This window comes from Oncorhynchus mykiss, chromosome 2, assembly GCF_013265735.2.
Source record: "Oncorhynchus mykiss isolate Arlee chromosome 2, USDA_OmykA_1.1, whole genome shotgun sequence".
Lineage (NCBI taxonomy): Eukaryota > Metazoa > Chordata > Actinopteri > Salmoniformes > Salmonidae > Oncorhynchus > Oncorhynchus mykiss.
This window is the reverse complement of record NC_048566.1, coordinates 75,567,167-75,587,175: the sequence shown is the minus strand read 5'-3', so window position 1 is coordinate 75,587,175 and position 20,009 is coordinate 75,567,167. Positions and strand designations below refer to the sequence as shown.

At 42.1% G+C, this 20,009-nt stretch overlaps 2 long non-coding RNA genes across 2 annotated transcripts; both read left to right on the top strand.

Annotated features, from left to right (window-relative positions):
* Positions 1-2,039: 2,039 nt before the first annotated feature.
* LOC118936395 lies at positions 2,040-2,619 on the top strand. The gene is made up of 3 exons (XR_005037885.1): positions 2,040-2,125; positions 2,299-2,373; positions 2,484-2,619. It is a non-coding gene; the product is annotated as an uncharacterized LOC118936395 (long non-coding RNA).
* A 2,539-nt stretch (positions 2,620-5,158) lies between these two features.
* LOC110501959 lies at positions 5,159-8,326 on the top strand. Its single transcript, XR_005037884.1, has 6 exons — positions 5,159-5,303; positions 5,703-5,777; positions 5,862-6,036; positions 6,202-6,399; positions 6,479-6,570; positions 6,665-8,326. It is a non-coding gene; the product is annotated as an uncharacterized LOC110501959 (long non-coding RNA).
* The last annotated feature ends 11,683 nt before the right edge of the window (positions 8,327-20,009 follow it).

The window sequence follows — 20,009 nt, the reverse complement described above, 5'->3', positions numbered from 1 at the left end:
TTCATTTTTTAGAAAATGGTTACCAACATATATTTTTAAAGATGAATGACATGTTTTCATAAATGAAAATGAAAATGAGCAAATTTGTTTAATTTCGTCCTTCCACCAGACAATATACTCTGGGCAAAAGCCAGTTGTTAGTTCTGAGATTCCGAAGTAGCTAGCCAAACAACCTTTGTCTATTCCAAACATTCTATGCAAAAAAGGTTGCCATGCAGGCTTGCTACTTCTTTGCTAGCTAGCCAACTAAAGCTAACACACAATCAAATCAAGCAGCTGAAATGACAACAGACATTTGTTTTATGTTTGTTTCTATTGCCAGTTCTTTTGATATATCCATTAAAATGATCCTGATAAATGTATTCGTCTGGCTCAGAGATTGTCAGTCATGTTTATTCTCTCCTATGGAAGGGTGGAGATTGCCAAAAAAAACTAATGTTTTTGCACATGTCGGAAAAGCAAGCAGCAAGATTTAGACAAACCCCAACTGTTGCAAACCAAATGCTAGCCTAGTAGAATGAGTTAATAATGTGTCAACCTTTTTCCAGGGGAGATTAAGTTTATAGATTTCCTGGCTGGGCTGTAGGACAGTGAATCTGCATTGATAATTCAAATTGAACTGTTAACAGGCAGTTAACCAATCAGGATCCAAACAACCCATTTTATGTCTAAATTGGTCTTCTTTGGCCAGTCTTTGGTTCTAAAGACTGGAGTATTGCAGCCAGGATATTGTTGAAGTGTTGTGTTTAATAGTTCTTCTTTCTACAGAGTTAGCTCTAAGTCAGCTCAGCATCTAGACACCCCATCAGAGGAGGAGGGTGTTGATGAGAATGACGATGCAGAGTCTCAGGAGGCAGATGACGATGACAAAAGTGATCTTGGGTCTGATGAAGACGACGAGGAAAATGAAGATTCAGAGTCTCAGGAGGCAGATGACGACAAAAGGGATCTTGGGTCTGATGAAGACGACGATGAAGATGATGACAGTGAGGATTCTGGTATGAAACTGTTGTCTTTTCTCTTGATTAAATATCAGTGTGTATGTTCCAGGTTGCCCTCTGTTTGAACCCCTCCAACACTGGCTCTCTCTGGCTGTGGCTCTGGCTCTGGCTCTCTCTGTCTCTGGCTCTCTCTGGCTCACTCTGGCTCTCTCTGGCTCTCTCTGGCTCACTCTGGCTGTGGCTCTGGCTCTCTCTGGCTCTGGCTCTCTCTGGCTCACTCTGGCTGTGGCTCTGGCTCTCTCTGTCCCTGCTCTCTCTGGCTCACTCTGGCTGTGGCTCTGGCTCTCTCTGTCTCTGGCTCACTCTGGCTCTCTCTGGCTCACTCTGGCTCTCTCTGTCTCTGGCTCTCTCTGGCTCACTCTGGCTGTGGCTCTGGCTCTCTCGGTCTCTGGCTCACTCTGGCTCTCTCTGGCTCACTCTGGCTGTGGCTCTGTCTCTCTCTGGCTCTGTCTCTCTCTGGCTCTGGTTCTCTCTGGCTCTGGTTCTCTCTGGCTCTGGCTCTCTCTGGCTCTGGCTCTCTCTGGCTCTGGTTCTCTCTGGCTCTGGTTCTCTCTGGCTCTGGTTCTCTATGGCTCTGGTTCTCTCTGGCTCTGGTTCTCTCTGGCTCTGATTCTCTCTGGCTCTGGCACTCACTGGCTCTGGCGCTGGCTCGCTCTGGCTCGCTCTGGCTCTCTTTGGCTCACTCTAGCTCTCTCTGGCTCACTCTGGCTGTGGCTCTGGCTCTCTCTGTCTATGTCTGTCTCTGGCTTGCTCTGGTTCTCTCGCTCTCTCTGTCTCTCTAGCGCTGGCTCCATCTGGCTCTTGCTCTCTCTGGCTCTCTCTGGCTCTGGCTCTGGCTCTCTCTGGCTCTGGCTCTGGCTCTCTCTGGCTCTGGCTCTCTCTGGCTCTGGCTCTCTCTGGCTCTGGCTCTCTCTGGCTCTCTCTGGCGCTGGCTCTCGCTCTCTCTGTCGATCATGCAGCCAAGAGAAAGCCCCTCCCATCAGACGTCAATGAGGGCAAAACCGTCTTTATCAGGAACCTGTCATTTGATACGGAGGAGGAGGGCTTGGAGGAGGTGTTACTGCAGTATGGAGAACTGAAGTACATCAAGATCTGCCTACACCTAGACACTGAACACTCTAAAGGTATAGTCCTGGCTCCAACACAACCTCACTCTCTCTCTAGCGCTGTCCCCTGCCCAAACTTAAACAATGGCCTGAAGTGATGCCAGTCAGATAGTAGATGTCTACATGTTAACATTGAATCATGACTGTGTTGGTTGGTAATGGTTGTTGACTGTGCTCTGTTGTCTGGTCAGGTATTGCCTTTGTTCAAGTTCAAGTCTAAAGAAGCAGCAGAGAAATGCATTGCTGCCGCAGAGGACGAGTCAGAGGTGAGACAGAATAGGATAAATGACTCATGTTTTCTACAGGTACATCTCTTCTGATGAGCTCTGAGTTGCTGTAATGTATGTTTTGGGGGTAACATGTTTGTCTGTCTTAGAGTGGGGGTATCCGTGTGGATGGTAGGAAGCTGAACATCGTAGCGGCGATAAGCAGAGAGGATGCCGTCAAACTGAAGGACAAGAAGGTCAAAACGCATACAGGGACCAGGAACCTCTACCTGGCTAGAGAGGGATGTAAGTTACACCTCCTTCTCCTCCCTTTTCTTCTCCCCTACCCTCCATCTCATACCTCTTTCTTTCAGTGATACGGGCAGGAACTAAGGCAGCTGAGGGTGTTCCAGCAGCAGACATGACCAAGAGGACCAGAGTAAGTACTTCCTGTTTTTTAACCAATCAGAGCATCATAGCGTTGTCTTACAATCACAACACAGTGTGTTGGTAACTTGGGGCATGTGTCCTCAGTGTGCGTTTTTTTGAGGAAGGCTAACACTCTCCTTCTGTGTTAGTTTGAGGACCTGAAGAGGACCAAGCTACGGGACATGAATGTGTATGTATCCAAGACCCGCTTGTGTGTCCACAACCTGCCCAAGTCTGTAGACAGCAAACAACTAGGACAACTAGGACTCTGTCTGAAAGCTGCAGGAGCTGGCAAGGTGGTCCTCATTACCAAGGTAAGACACTACTAGCACAATTCCATAGCTGTTTCCATCCCAGTCAAATCTGTCAATAGGTCCTCATCTCTCTGGGTCAGTGGTTCCCAAACGTTCTATAGTCCTGTACCTTTTCAAACCTTCAACCTCCAGCTGCGTACCCCCTCTAGCACCAGGGTCAGCGCACTCTCAAATGTTGTTTTTTGCCATCATTGTAATGTAATCATCACTCTGGGTGAATGCTGCAGTGTACCCAAGTGGCGTCGGGAGCAACTGCTTGCACGCGTGTTACCACTCCACTATGTCTCCCTGTCATGGCTTTTGCGCCATCAGTACAGATACCAACATGAGCAGAAGCAACATTTGGCTACATATGGACCATTAGTGGAATTCCCACGAGAGGGTAACGGTTAATGTGATTGGATGTTAATTATTTGACCAGGCTACCTGTATTTGACATTGTGTTGTTATTTCGCTGAACACTAGATGGTTTAATTTTATTTTTTTTGGCAGTGAAACTAGGCTACTCAGGCGAGAAAAAAACCTCACCCAAATGTATAGCCCCGTTGGAAAATATATATTGACTGTTTGAAAATGTGAAGGAAAAAAACATGTAATTATTTTTTTTTTACAAAAAAATAAAAATAAAATGGATCACATTTTTATTTGTCATACCCCAATGGCATTGCAACCCAGTTTTGGAATACCTGCTCTGGGTGAACTATTAGTGACCACCAGGGGGCACTGCAGTGCCTTCAGAAAGTATTCACATCCCCTTAACTTTTTGTTCTAATGGTTTCTTCTTCCTCCTCTTCTTCAGTCACTTTCAGGTGCCACATTTTTTTTGTTTTACAGCCTGAGTTCAAAATGTATTAAATTGACCCACCCATCATGTCAGTGTAATTATGTTTTTAGAAATGTTTACAAATTAATTAAAAATTAAAAGCTGAAAAGGCTTACCAATAAGTATTCAACCCCTTTGTTATGGCCAGCCTAAATAAGTTCAGGAGTAAACATGTGCTTAACAAGTCACATAATAAGTTGCATGGCCTCACTGTGATGATTTTTGAATGACTACCTCATCTCTGTATCCCACATATATATAAATGATCTGTAAGGTCCCTCAGTAGAGCAGTGAATTTCAAACAGATTGAACCAGAAAGATCAGGGAGATTTTCCAATGCCTCACAAAGAAGGGCATCTATTAGTAGATGGGTAAAACAATTAGGCCAATGGTGACTTAAAACAGAGTTTAATGGCTGTGATAGGAGAAAACTGAGGATGTATCAACAACATTGTAGTTACTCCACAATACTAACCTAATCGACAGAGTGGAAAGAAGGAACACTGTACAGAACAAAAATATTCCAAAACATGCAGCCTGTTTACAACAAGGTACTAAAGTAATACTGCATAGCAATACACCTTTTTGTCCTGAATAGAAAGTGTTATGTTTGTGGGAAAATCCAATACAACACATTACTGAGTACCACTTTCCATATTTTCTTGTTTACCAAAAAGACAGTGAATGTTTCTGAGTGGCCGAGTTACAGTTTTGACTTAAACCTGCTTAAAAATCTATGGATGTCTAGCAATGCTCAACAACTAATTTGACCGAATTTTTAAAATAATAATGGGAAAAAATTGCACAATCCAGGTGTGGAAAGCTCTCCAAGACTTACCCAGAAAGACTCACAACTGTAATCGCTGCCAAAGGTTATTCTAACATGTACCAACTCAGGGGGTTGAAGACTTATCTAATTACTGGGTTTTTCTGTTTTTTTTTATATACAAATGTTAGACTTTTTCTTTTTCTTCCTCTTTGACATTTCAGTATTTTGTGTAGATTGTTGATGGAAAAAAATGACATGAAATCCATTTTAATCCCACTTTGTAACCAGAAAATGTGGACAAAGTAAAGGGGTGTGAATATTTTCTGAAGGCACTGTATTGTCCTATAAAGCTGCCCTGTCCATGTTGAATGGCCTTTCATTTGTCTCTTTACAACCTCTTTCCGCAATTGTCTCTTTGTTTACCATTTGCTTCTCTCCCCCTTTCTTTTCCTCACCATCTCTATCCGTATGCCCCCTCTCTCTCGCACTATCTTTCTCTCCCCAGTGCAGGGTGATGTATGATAAGAAGCCAGAGTGGGGTCAGGTGTTAGGCCGGTCGCTAGGTTACGGCTTTGTTCAGCTCCAAGATCATGAACTCGCTCTGAAGACACTACGACACCTCAACAATAACCCTGACATCTACGGAAACACCAAGGTGTGTTTGTGTGGCGCTGTGTCTTTGTTGATCTATCTGTGTGTGTGTATGCATGTCCTCAACCTTGTACTCGACAGAGTGCAGCTGTGTTTGAGAGGGTGAATGGCAGGTTATGTTTCAGGATGTTTTCTTTGGCTCTCAGTAGCTGATGTCAGTAATTGCATTAATTGTATCTCTGAACAATATTGCGTCTGGACTCAAACATCCTTGTCATCAATGTTTATTTTTCCTGAGGAATGCAAAGAGAATGTTGAATTGCACGTACACACATTTGGTTTGGCAACCTACAGCATCTGATCAATATTGACGGTCTTCCTAAATGATGAGAATGTGTTATTGAGAAGACTATTCACAGGTTGTTGTTTTTTTCCTTGAGTGATTTACGTTGTCTGTCTACAGAGACCCATTGTTGAGTTCTCTCTTGAAGATGGAAGGAAGCTGATGATGAAAGAAATGCGACAACAACAAGTCAAGGTGTGTCTTCTCTGCTGTTTATGTTGGTGTGTGATGATGGTTAAGATTAAGAGTAACACATTTTCCTGTCTCCATGGTTTCCAGGAGCGTTTTAAGGGGAGTGGCCCTATGGGAAGAGGGAAGATGCAGCCGCAGTCAGGAGGCAGGCTTGGACCTCAGAAGGGTGTGTCTAAACCCCAGAGTAACATGGTAACCAAGGAGGGGTCCGCGAAGACCCAGACACAGTCGGCACCATCCGGTCAGAGCAGAAAGGATGGAGGTATGACGCTCTACATTTCTGCCCTAACCCTGAATATAACACACACACACAGCTCATAAATTCTGGTGGAACTGCAAATGTTTGTCATTTTTAACATTCCCCTGTGTTCTTTTTGCTTTTTGGTTGTCGCTGATATTTCCTTCCATTTCTTTCTCTCTCGCCTAGTACCTCCCCCCCCCAGCCACAGGTCAAGGCTCAGACCCAGCAACAGGCCCAGAAGCAGACCCAGCAACAGGCCCAGAAGCAGAGCTGGCAGTGGTCAGGCTTCCAGACCACCTCAGTTCTAGAACACGTAGAACTGGAGGATGGAAAGAAACGAAGGAAGGTTCTATCCCTGCCCTCCCACCGTGGCCCAAAGATAAGGTAACACACACACACACACACACACACTGTACCTATCACATTGTAACCCATACTACATGGTATAATTTTGGTCCTGCAGGGTGCGTGATAAGGGAAAGCCTGCTCAGCCTAAGAAGCCCAGGATCGGTTCCAGCAGGACAGGGAGGAACGTCACTGGAGAAACCTACACAGGTATGCACACAAACACACACAAACATTACCCATGTTTGCATGTCGTGGCCCCAGGATTGTGTAGTACATTCAACCGTCTTCATTGGTTTTCCAGAGCACCTTAGGGGCCAAGAGGCGGGTTAGGAGCTGAGAGGATGACCGCTTTGACAATCTGGTTGAACAATACAAGAGGAAACTGATGGGCGGCAACAAGACTGCAACCATCAAGAAGAACAAGTGGTTCAACAGTTAAGTGTGTGAGATGCCATTTTTTGGCATAATCAAAGAAACCTTTCCTTATGTTGGTTTCGACATCATTTACATTTTGAAACAAAGATTTATAATGGTTGAAATGTTGGTGTAACATTCACCCATGAACTGTGTAGAATAGAGTCCTGCATATTACTGTCCGTGTATGTCTGTGTCCTCATGTTATACACAACTTGTGGTGTGCCATCACAGTGGTAAAAGGTGGGGTGTCCGAGTAGTCACTTCCTGAATTAACTCTGACAGAGGTTTGAAGCAGTGTTAAAAAAACAATGTGTGGGTTTGTTTAGTACGACAAACATGTTCAGAACAGATGCTGACGTTTTACCCTACTTTGCTTTATGTTCATGTAAACTATTGGTCAATAATAATGTAAAGAATATCAGAGATTTGAGAAATGTAAATTACTGACATTTTTATTAAAGAGCTTGCAAAGACAGAGACAGTTTTAGTTTCTCTATATTTCATATGTTAAGTGGTCATCTTTGATATAAGAAAATGTTAATGTATCGATACATTTTGGAAACACCCACACAATGTTCATGTGTAAAGTTTGATATACATGTACCTCTCCCACCCACCCATTTCTGGACATGTTGATGTACTCTGTGTAAAGTTTGATATACATGTACCTCTCCCACCCACCCATTTCTGGACATGTTGATGTACTCTGTGTAAAGTTTGATATACATGTACCTCTCCCACCCACCCATTTCTGGACATGTTGATGTACTCTGTGTAAAGTTTGATATACATGTACCTCTCCCACCCACCCATTTCTGGACATGTTGATGTACTCTGTGTAAAGTTTGATATACATGTACCTCTCCCACCCACCCATTTCTGGACATGTTGATGTACTCTGTGTAAAGTTTGATATACATGTACCTCTCCCACCCACCCATTTCTGGACATGTTGATGTACTCTGTGTAAAGTTTGATATACATGTACCTCTCCCACCCACCCATTTCTGGACATGTTGATGTACTCTGTGTAAAGTTTGATATACATGTACCTCTCCCACCCACCCATTTCTGGACATGTTGATGTACTCTGTGTAAAGTTTGATATACATGTACCTCTCCCACCCACCCATTTCTGGACATGTTTATGTACTCTGTGTAAAGTTTGATATACATGTACCTCTCCCACCCACCCATTTCTGGACATGTTGATGTACTCTGTGTAAAGTTTGATATACATGTACCTCTCCCACCCACCCATTTCTGGACATGTTGATGTACTCTGTGTAAAGTTTGATATACATGTACCTCTCCCACCCACCCATTTCTGGACATGTTGATGTACTCTGTGTAAAGTTTGATATACATGTACCTCTCCCACCCACCCATTTCTGGACATGTTGATGTACTCTGTGTAAAGTTTGATATACATGTACCTCTCCCACCCACCCATTTCTGGACATGTTGATGTACTCTGTGTGAAGTTTGATATACATGTACCTCTCCCACCCACCCATTTCTGGACATGTTGATGTACTCTGTGTAAAGGTATTGGTGTGTTCAATAAATATTAATCTTTGATCAAGGTAAAGTTCTACCTCAGACCAGTTTCTAGAGTTTGGGAAATGTTGGATTTTAGAAGCACTGTCACACCCACAATGTTGATAGCATATTTGGTAATGTTTGCTGACCTTGTTCTTCTTACCCACGCACTGGCCTAGTCAAGGGGAAATTCCGACCCACGTTAAGCGCCTGTAAAAGGAAGGTAATTCCTTATTTTATGTACTTTTCTCTGTATTCTTTAACTTAAAGGAAAACAACACCTAAAAAATATTTTTTGCTATTTGTTTCATTAGGCCATTGTTGACATAGACCCAAAATGTTTTGCTTATCAGCAATCAAGTTTAAGATGCACTATATATACAAAAGTATGTGGACATCCCTTAATTTGACTATTTCAGCCACACCTTTGCTGACAGGTGTATAAAATCAAGAACACAGCCATGCAATCTCCATAGACAAACACTGGCATTAGAATGGCCTTACTGAAGAGCTTAGTGACTTTCAATGTGGCACAGTCATAGGATGCCACCTTTATAACAAGTCAGTTCGTAAAATGTCATGGTTTGGTCTAGGTCCATTTGTTCCATTGAATGGCAATCTTATTAACGTTACAGCATACAATGATGTTCTAGACCAATTCTAAGCTTCCAACTTTGTGGCAACAGTTTGGGGAAGGCCCTTTCCTGTTTCAGCTTGACAATGCCCCTGTGCACAAAGCAAGGTCCATACAGAAATTGTTTGTAGAGATCGGTGTGGAAGGACTTGACTGGCCTGCACAGAGCCCTGACCTCAACCCATTGAACACCTCGGGGATGAATTGGAACACCGACAGCCAAGCATACTTCGCCCAACATCAGTGCCCAACTTGAATGGAAGCAAGTCCTCGCAGCAATGTTCCAACATCTAGTGGAAAGCCTTCCCAGAAGAGTGGGGGCTGTTTGTAGCAGCAAAGGGGGGGAGCAACTCCAACTTAATTCCCATGATTGTGGAATGAGATGTTAGACGAGCAGGCGTCCACATACATACACTACATGACCAAAAGTAACTTTCAAAATACAAAAATCATCCCGTGTGAAGCAAAACGCATCATACAGAGATGATTTCTGTATTTTGAAAGTTACGTATCTTGAATACTTGATTTAGAACGTCTTATGTCGTTTGCTGGAGTATTCAAGATTCAACATGTTATATCTTTAGCCAGTCTTGCGACATGACGGATACATTTGGCCATTCGAACAACAGTGCGCTAAAATTATGTGTTCAGCTAAGCAGCTAGCTAGCCAGCTAGCCAAACAGAGAGGTAGCTAGTTATTTTGCTTTACATAGCCTGGCTTGCTGATATTTAGGCCAAGTCAAAAAGTGTTGTTTCAGGTGCATGTATTTCACGACACTCGTTGGTTACAAGTGGCAACTTTGTTTCATCATAGAATTGTAAAGAGGCACAGTTTCCGTGTGTTCTAGATCTGAATGCCCGTTTTTAGTCAGCTGTTGTACAACAAACATTATGCAACTGGCTAGTTTTAACTTTTCATGTCAACTGTTATTTCTGAACTGGGCATCATTACTTGACCTCTAAACTCTGGAAAATATACTTGAACAGATATGACTCTTTTTCTGTCATGACCGCAATTAATCGACATCAATGCCTGGCAAGCCTGTGTTTCTAGCCCAACCATTATCGAGTATTGGCGCAAAATCGGATCGTTACGCACAGACTTTATCTATAAGTACTTTTGACCATGTCTGTTCAATCATTGTTTCCCCTAGCTGGCCAAGAATAAAGTTTTAGCTGTCGAATAACAAATTAGACCTAGCCCAAAATATACACGTCTTGCGTGTATGAGACTGTAACGTGACATTATATTGAATGATTGGACACATTCACACTGCCTAATAGCCTCCTTGTCCAACGATTAAACAAATCATTGGGCAGCCTGATTGGTGTCACTTTTTCCCCAGCCCCAGCTAACACACCTGACTCCAATAATCAACTTATCATGTTCTTCAGTTTAGAATGCAATTAGTTTAATCAGGTGTGATTAGTTATAGGGCTGGGGGAAAGTGTGATACCAATCAGGCACCAGAGAACAGGAGTTGCCATCCCTGATCTATGTCTACATCTGAGCTCGAGACATTCCAGAATCAATTGCTCATGTTCACAATTTGCTTTCCCTTCTCCAGCCTGAGGCTGGAAACCTGCTGGCAGACTTGATGGTTCACAGTAGTTGTGAAAACCTACAGAATACTCAGAATTGTTGTTAAAAGTGGTGGGCCTACAACCAAACATGTAAAAAAGGGAAGTTTGTGTAGGCAACAAAAACCTTGTGTGAGAAATAATACTTGTGCATTCTTTATCTAGTACAGTTGAAGTCAGAAGTTTACATGCACCTAGGTTGGAGTCATTAAAACTTGTTTTTCAACCACTACGCAAATTTCTTGTTAACAAACTCTAGTTTTGGCAAGTCGGTTAGGACATCTACGTTGTGCATGACAAGTAATTTTTCCAACAATTGTTTACAGACAGATTATTTCACTTATAATTCACTGTATCACAATTCCATTGGGTCAGAAGTTTACATACACTAAGTTGACTATGCCTTTAAACAGCTTGGAAAATTCCAGAAAATTATGTCATGGGGACAAAGATCGTTCTTTTTGGAGAAATGTCCTCTGGTCTGATGAAACAAAAACAGAACTGTTTGGCCATAATGACCATCATTATGTTTGGAAGAAAAAGGGGGAGGCTTGCAAGCCGAAGAACCACATCCCAACTGTGAAGCACGGGGGTGGCAGTATCATGTTGTGGGGGTGCTTTGTTGCAGGAGGGACTGGTGCAGTTCACAAAATAGATGGCTTCATGAGCAAGGAAAAGTATGTGGATATATTGAAGCAACATCTCAAGACATCAGTCAGGAAGTTAAAGCTTGGTCGCAAATGGGTCTTCCAAATGGACAATGACCCCAAGCATACTTTCAAAGTTGTGGCAAAATGGCTTAAGGATAACAAAGTCAAGGTGTTGGAGTGGCCATCACAAAGCCCTGACCTCAATTCTATAGCAAATTTGTGGCCCGAACTGAAAAAGCGTGTGCGAGCAAGGAGGCCTACAAACCTGACTCAGTTACACCAGCTCTGTCAGGCGGAATGGGCCAAAATTCACCCAACTTATTGTGGGAAGCTTGTGGAAGGCTACCTAAAATGTTTGACCCGAGAAACATTTTAAAGACAATGCCACCAAATGCTAATTGAGTGTATGTAAACTTCTGACCCACTGGGAATGTGATGAAAGAAATAAAAGCTGAATTAAATAATTCTCTCTACTATTATTCTGACATTTCACATTCTTAAAATAAAGTGGTGATCCTATCTGACCTAAAACAGGGAATTTTTACTAGGATTAAATGTCAGGAACTGTGAAACTGAGTTTAAATGTATTTCAAATTAATTTGTAAAGCCCTTCTTACATCAGCTGATGTCACAAAGTGCTGTACAAAACCCGAAACGGCAAGCAATGCTGGTGTAGAAGCACGGTGGCTAGGAAAAACTCCCTAGAAAGGCCAGAATCTAGGAAGAAACCTAGAGAGGAACCATGCTATGAGGGGTGGCCAGTCCTCTTCTGGCTGGGCCGGGTGGAGATTATAACAACATGGCCAAGATGTTCAAATGTTCATAGATGACCAGCAGGGTCAAATAATAATAATCACAGTGATTGTCGAGGGTGCAACAGGTCAGCATCTCAGGAGTAAATGTCAGTTGGCTTTTCATAGCCAATCATTCAGAGTATTTCTACTGCTCCTGCTGTCTCTAGAGAGTTGAAAACAGCAGGTCTGGGACAGGTAGCACGTCCGATAAACAGGTCAGATTTCCATAGCCGCAGGCAGCACAGTTGAAACTGGAGCAGCAGTACGGCCAGGTGGACTGGGGACGGCAAGGAGCCATCAAGCCAGGTTGTCCTGAGGCATGGTCCAAGGGCTCAGGTCCTCCGAAAGAAAGTATTAGAGAGAGCATACTTAAATTCACACAAGACACAGAATAAGATGGGAGAAATACCCCAGATATAACAGACTGACCCTAGCCCCCCGACACATAAACTACTGCAGCATAAATACTGGAGGCTGAGACAGGAGGTGTCAGGAGACACTGTGGCCCCATCCGATGATACCCCCGGACAGGGCCAAACAGGAAGGATATACCCATCCACTTTGCCAAAGCACAGCCCCCACACCACTAGAGGGATATCTTCAACCACCAACTTACCATCCTGAGACAAGGCCGAGTATAGCCCACAAAGATCTCCGCCACGGCACAACCCAAGGGGGGGCGCCAACCCAGACAGGAAGATCACATCAGTGACTCAACCCACTCAAGTGACGCACCCCTCCTAGGGATAAGAAAGAGCACCAGTAAGCCAGTGACTCAGCCCTTGTAATAGGGTTAGAGGCAGAGAATCCCAGTGGAAAGAGGGGAACCGGCCAGGCAGAGACAGCAAGGGCGGTTCGTTGCTCCAGTGCCTTTCCGTTCACCTTCACACTCCTGGGCCAGCTACACTCAATCATATGACCCACTGAAGAGATGAGTCTTCAGTAAAGACTTAAAGGTTGAGACCGAGTTTGCATCTCTCACATGGGTAGGCAGACCATTCCATAAAAATGGTGCTCTATAGGAGAAAGCCCTGCCTCCAGCTGTTTGCTTAGAAATTCTACGGACAATTAGGAGGGCTGCGTCTTGTGACCGTTGCGTACGTGTAGGCATATACGGCAGGACCAAATCAGAGAGATAGGTAGGAGCAAGCCCATGTAATGCTTTGTAGGTTAGCAGTAAAACCTTGAAATCAACCCTTGCCTTGACAGGAAGTCAGTGTAGGGAGGCTAGCACTGGAGTAATATGATCACATTTTTTTGGTTCTTGTCAGGATTCTAGCAGCCGTATTTAGCACTAACTGAAGTTTATTTAGTGATTTTTTCTAGTAGCCGGAAAGTAGAGCATTGCAGTAGTCTAACCTAGAAGTAACAAAAGCATGGATTAATTTTTCTGCATCATTTTTGGACAGAAAGTTTCTGATTTTTGCAATGTTACGTAGATGGAAAAAATCTGTCCTTGAAACAGTCTTGATATGTTCGTCAAAAGAGAGTCAGGGTCCTTCACAGTTTTATTTGAGACAACTGTACAACCATTAAGATTAATTGTCAGATTCAACAGAAGATCTCTTTGTTTCTTGGGACCTAGAACAAGCATCTGTTTAAAAGTAGAACGTTTGTAGCCATCCACTTCCTTATGTCTGAAACACAGGCTTCAAGGGAGGCAATTTTGGGGCTTCACCATGTTTCATTGAAATGTACAGCTGTGTGTCATCTGCATAGCAGTGAAAGTTAACATTATGTTTTCGATTGACAAGGTAAAATATATAGTGAAAACAATAGTGGTCCTAAAACGGAACCTTGAGGAACACCAAAATTTACAGTTGATTTGTCAGAGGACAAACCATTCACATAGACAAACTGATATCTTTCCGACAGATAAGATCTAAACCAGGCCAGAACTTGTCCGTGTAGACCAATTTGGGTTTCCAATCGCTCCAAAAGAATGTGGTGATCGATGGTATCAAAAGCAGCACTAAGGTCTAGGAGCACGAGGACCGATGCAAAGCCTCGGTCTGAGGCCATTAAAAGGTAATTTACCACCTTCACAAGTGCTGTCTCAGTGCTATGATGGGGTCTAAAACCAGACTGAAGTATTTCGTATACATTGTTTGTGTTCAGGAAGGCAGTGAGTTGCTGCGCAACAGCCTTTTCAAAAGTTTTTGAGAGGAATGGAAGATTCGATATAGGCCGATAGTTTTTTATATTTTCTGGGTCAAGGTTTGGCTTTTTCAAGAGAGGCTTTATTACTGCCACTTTTAGTGAGTTTGGTACACATCCGGTGGATAGAGAGCCGTTTATTATGTCCAACATAGGAGGGCCAAGCACAGGAAGCAGCTCTTTCAGTAGTTTAGTTGGAATAGGGTTCAGTATGCAGCTTGAAGGTTTAGAGGCCATGATTATTTTCATCATTGTGTCAAGAGATAGTGTACTATATTAGTGTTTTAGTACTATAAGTCAGAACCGTCGGATAAATAAAAGGAGCATATAAGCAGACAATGAAAGCTCTTAAAATATTCGATGGTTACATTTCTCAAAAACAAAAACATGTGCCCCACCTAGTCAGAACAGTAGGCGAAATGAAGAGGTGAAAATAGACCAAATGATTACGCTGAGGCACGTGGGCTACTAACAGCTTTCTACACAACAGACAGATAGAATTACTTTCAGTATACATATCTCCCTGGTATACATATCTCCCTGGTATACATATCTCCCTGGCATATTACATAATTTATGCAGCAGCATACAATACATTTTTTGACACCTTGTTGTGCTGTGCTCACTTGAACAGAAAGGTGGCACGACGGTCATTCGTGGGCAAATTCTGTCATCAAACTTTGTCATTTATAGAGCTTTCAAGACAAATGGGAACTCAAAGAAAAACATTTTTGAATCATGATGACGTCAATGATCTTCAGGTCGTAACTGTAGAAAGAGGCCGGAGTTCCCGATTTAGACTTGGGACCACACATCCATCCACTGAATAGCAGGCTAATGATTGCTTTGCAATGCTTGCAGTTAGCCACTGATTCCTTCCAAATCACTCTTTGTTGAATTTACGATTTCCAACTTGTTGTGTAATGTTTATGGCCAATGAGCACAGATACATTTTATCTATAATTTCTCTTCATTATTTCTCTTTATATGACAAGGATTAAAAAGGATTGCCAGTAGATTGTCGACTTGATTCATGATGACTGCTATTTAAGAAAGCTACTGTAGATATAACGTGATTTGACTGCATTTTATATATGGCCAATAACATTGAGCCTTCTCGGATGGGCACTTGTAATGTAACGCTATGGCAGGACCCAAGGGGCTTGAATTTTCGAGCTCTACCCTGGCGGTGACGTATGACATAGTGTCTCCATGAATGACAGATCACTGAGCCAATCACGGCGCAATGCTCCATGTATTCTGCTGGCTTGCCCCACCACCACAGAAAGCATTTTGGAGCTGCCTTACTCACAAACACGGTCTCTTTTTGTTTTTTTTATGTTGCTTTATTAACTCAGTGATATATATTTTACATTGTTTGTAAACTGATATGTGACACGTATTAATCCCAAAATAACATGCAAAACAGGCAAACCCCCAAAAGAAAGGGTCTGCCCCACCTGCCTTAAATGATGGGTCGCCACTGTTGTCATTAAATAATCATCCTGCACGGCAAGAGGTAAAGAAAACCAGTATAAACTGAAAAATGACAAGTACAAAAGACTAATGCGGAGACTCTGAATGTTTGAGTTATGTTGTGAAAAATGTGCAGAATGTTTTGTTTAAAAAAAATCTAAATAAACAAATGATAATAACACGTTTGTTTTGCTTAGAAGTAAGCTAAAAAAGGAAAGTCCATTAGGAGAACAAAAATAATAAGATATTGAACAAATTTCAGTTATTTATTGGTAACACAAAGGTTGTTATACAGGGAAAGAATGAGTGTTGTTGTGTATGTCATGATGACATCGAAGTTCATATCCAAGTAAAGGGGGAATGTCGTGTATTGATGTGATATATGATGTCACCACATCAGCAAAGTAGTGGGGGGGCGTGTTACACAGACAGTGATGGAGTAAAGACATGTTGAAGTTAACTCTGACTCTGGTTGATGTAATTCAGTATAATATCCTAACTTAGCACAAGTTGTAAGTATAGGATTGAACAATACCCACATACATTTATAACTGTTAATGACTTCAGTGTTAGTTTCCTTACATTTTGCATCATTCCATTACATTGCTTGTTTACATTTCTTTCCTCTGCCACGTTTGTGTGGTTGTTCCCAAGGATAGCTAGCAATAGTGGATCATATCAGGCTAATGTATTACAAGTAATTAATATCACTAATCATGTAAATGTAATTAACTAGAGTCGGGCACCACAAAATAATATTTATAGAGCTGATATCTTCCGAAAAAACTCTTAAAGACCTAGTAATATTTTACATCAATAGCAGTCAATATCAATCGTCGTCTTAATTCAGTCTCATCTGAAAGTTGTAAATTCTTGGTTATCTGCACGAACCCTGGCTAACAATTTGAATCAGCAATACAAAATTGGGTTTAATTATTTATTTACTAAATACCTAACTAATCACACAGAATTACACATACATATAATTAAATCATAACTTGATTACAAATTACGTCATAAAGGAAAACGTCCCTAGCGGGCGGAACAGATATAACAGCTTGTTACACAAAATAAAAGGGGCTGGGTTTGAGTGAAAGAGTGGGAAGACTGAGGAATAAAGGGAAAAATCTGTGCTATCGTAAATACAGTATCTTATGCATTCTAAATTACCGCCCATTTGGAAAAGGAAAATGCAATAAATATTTGCTCTGAGCTGCCCTTCGGGAAGATTAGTGGTAGATGGAAGGCCGTGTTGCTAAACCGAGTCATTTGAAGAATGTCTCTGGTTGTCAATTGGTTACGTTGTAGTAACATCGTTGGGTGATAGACGGGATACTCTGTCTGTTCCTTCCTAACTCTCGTTGCATCTGCTGTTGCTAACTCAACGGCTAGGAGGTATCACTTCTGTAGTGAATAAGAGTTCAAAGTTCATACCATTCGCAACCAAAGCTCACGCTGATGTTTGCTTCGTTCTGTAGTTATTATCTGAACCATTCTGACATAGGATCGTCGTCCTACATCCTCGGAACAGGAGGTTATATTGTCGTCAAGGGCTTATATAAGAAGGGAGAGGAGGGCGTGTTTGAAAAGTTTTATAGCTCATGTCCCTTCACAGGGGCGGGCCACTGATTGAGCAGAGTCCTATCTAATGAAAACCCAAATCTCACATTTTAGAAGGTAAAATCACATTTCATCCCATCACGAATAATTTCATATTCAAACATTTAAATTTAACAACAATTCCATGTGAATCCGATAACTCTGATGTGTAGACTTTCCACTGTAGAGTTTATGTCATCTTATCATTGATGAGAATGTCTCAGATGACAACCGAACTGACATCATATTCATTAAGTTCCACCACATATGTTCAATTGTTCGGATTACCAGAATATTGTTCATTTCCCCCCACCTACTGATGTTCCCAGAATCTCTGTTAACCAAGGGTTTTGCAAATGTAACCTCAGTAGGGTAGAGAGTGGAAAAGGGGCGGCAGGGTAGCCTAGTGGTTAGAGTGTTGGTGTAGTAACCGGAAGGTTGCAAGTTCAAACCCCCTAGCTGACGAGGTACAAATCTGTCATTCTGCCCCTGAACAGGCCGTCATTGAAAATAAGAATTTGTTCTTAACTGATTTGCCTAGTTAAATGAAGGTAAAAAATATTTATGACTGTCATAACCTACCCCCCAGGCCAACGTCATGACGTACTTGAATTGAATTTGAATTTTTGCATTACACGATCACTTTGCCTAGTCTTAATTATTGCCTAATATCCTGAGTGTACAAAACAATAAAAACCTTCCTAATATTTAGTTTACATGCCCTTTGCCCTCAGAACAGCATCAATTTGTCAGGGCACGCCCTGATCTGTTTCACCAGTCTTTGTGATTGTCTCCACACATCTCCAGGTGTCACCTGTTTCCCCATTAGTCCCTGGGTATTTATTCCTGTGTTCTCTGTTTTTCTTTTGCCAGTTCGTCTTGTCAAGTCAACCAGCGTGGTTTTTCAGTGCTCCTGCTTTTTTCTTATCTCCGTTTTTCTAGTCCTCTGGGTTTTGACCCTTGCCAGCCTTGACTCTGAGCCCACCTGCCTGACCATTCTGCCTGCCCTGCTCTGACCTTGAACCTGCCTGCAACTCTACCTCCTGGACTCTGACCTGGTTTATGTTGACTCCACTGCTTCCCACAGTTGTGTTTCAGTTTAAACCTGGAGCCTGGAGCACAGTTCACTTTAGACTGGACCATTGTCATCACAGTTTCATGATTAGTGAGGATTATTAGGGTAGATTTATAGGACCATATTGTACAGTTTTCCCACCTTCCAATATTTCATGGAATATGGCAAATTTCAGGATACGTTTTTTCATTCATCAATATATTTTGTGCGTATGGTCTCTCCAAATGTATTTATAAAAATATTATTCATAAATACTTTCTTAACCCTAAATAATCTACAAGATCACAGTATTTTTAAATCTACCAATTGATGCTGAAAAGGAGGTAAAAATGTGTATTTACATGGATTTCTTTCATTGATCTTTAATATTCTGGATAATACTCTCCATATGTTCCAGTGAGTTTGTCGAGAAAATTCTAATTGAATGTACACTAAATTTAAAGGGATGGCTTTAGATAAATGTAAAGGGAACCACGCATGCAAAGCCATTTACTCAGCTGCATAAGGTAAGTCTGAATACCAACTGCTGAGAAGTGTGTAGGACCAGGCCCTATGTCGGGCTCTATGTCGGGCCCTATGTCGGGCCCTATGTCAGGCCCTATGTCGGGCCCTATGTCAGGCCCTATGTCGGGCCCCATTCATTTGATGAAGGAAGACTGATAAAAACAGAATAATAGAAAAGGAAACCATTTTATTAAATAGACTTTGCATATCATCCAAGATTAAATAGTTACATAAAATTTACCAAAAATATATTACAGTATAAATAATTTTGTTTTACAAGGTGAGCTGACTCAGCACACATTCTCATTTACAGCAACAACCTGGGGAATAATTATAGGGGAGAGGAATGAGACAATTAGAAGCTGGGGATGATTAGATGGCATATTAGACAGCCAGATTGGGAATTTAGCCAGGACCCCAGGGTTAAGACCCCTACTCTTACAGTAAGTGCTATGGGATCTATTACTGACCACAGATAGTCAGGACACCTGTTTAACATCCCATCCAATAGATGGCACCCTACACATGACAATGTCCCCTATCACTGCCCTGGGATCTTTTTTTCAGATCAGAGGAAAGAGTGCCTCCTACTGGCCCTCCAACACCACTTCCAGCAGCATCTGGTCTCTCATCTAGCAACCCACCAGTACCAACCCTGCTTAGCTTCATTGGAAAGCCAACAGTGGGATGTATGATGGTATGTTGCTGGCATAAGTGCTTATACTGTCAAGAAGAGAATGAGTTGGGATGTGGTCAGTGAGGAATCATATTCAGAACCTTGTATATAGAATTGTAATGAAATAGAGCTGACATGACTCACTGCTCTTCAGGATAGACAATCATGTGTTCTATACAATGCATTTCAATCTGAATGCAATGTAACGTTGTCATTGAGAATCCATCTTGGAATGTCATTGAGAACTGATCTTGTCCCCCCTCTCTCCCCCACCTTCCCTCTCTGTCACTGCTCTAACATCAAAACATCTGGTTTCCTGGCAGAGGCTGTCTTAGCTTTCAGGAAAACCTCTCTGTGAGTATGATGACATCACTACACACATGCAGTCTAGTCCTCCCTGGAGCAGGCAGCATTACTCAACGTGTGTGTGTGTGTACATTCTGCAATACAGCTGATTCAATGCTTAGTAAACACTTCCCCCTGTGCCACTGACTGAAGGGTGTATAATGCTACAAAACAAAGCTGCTTATTTTTTATCTTC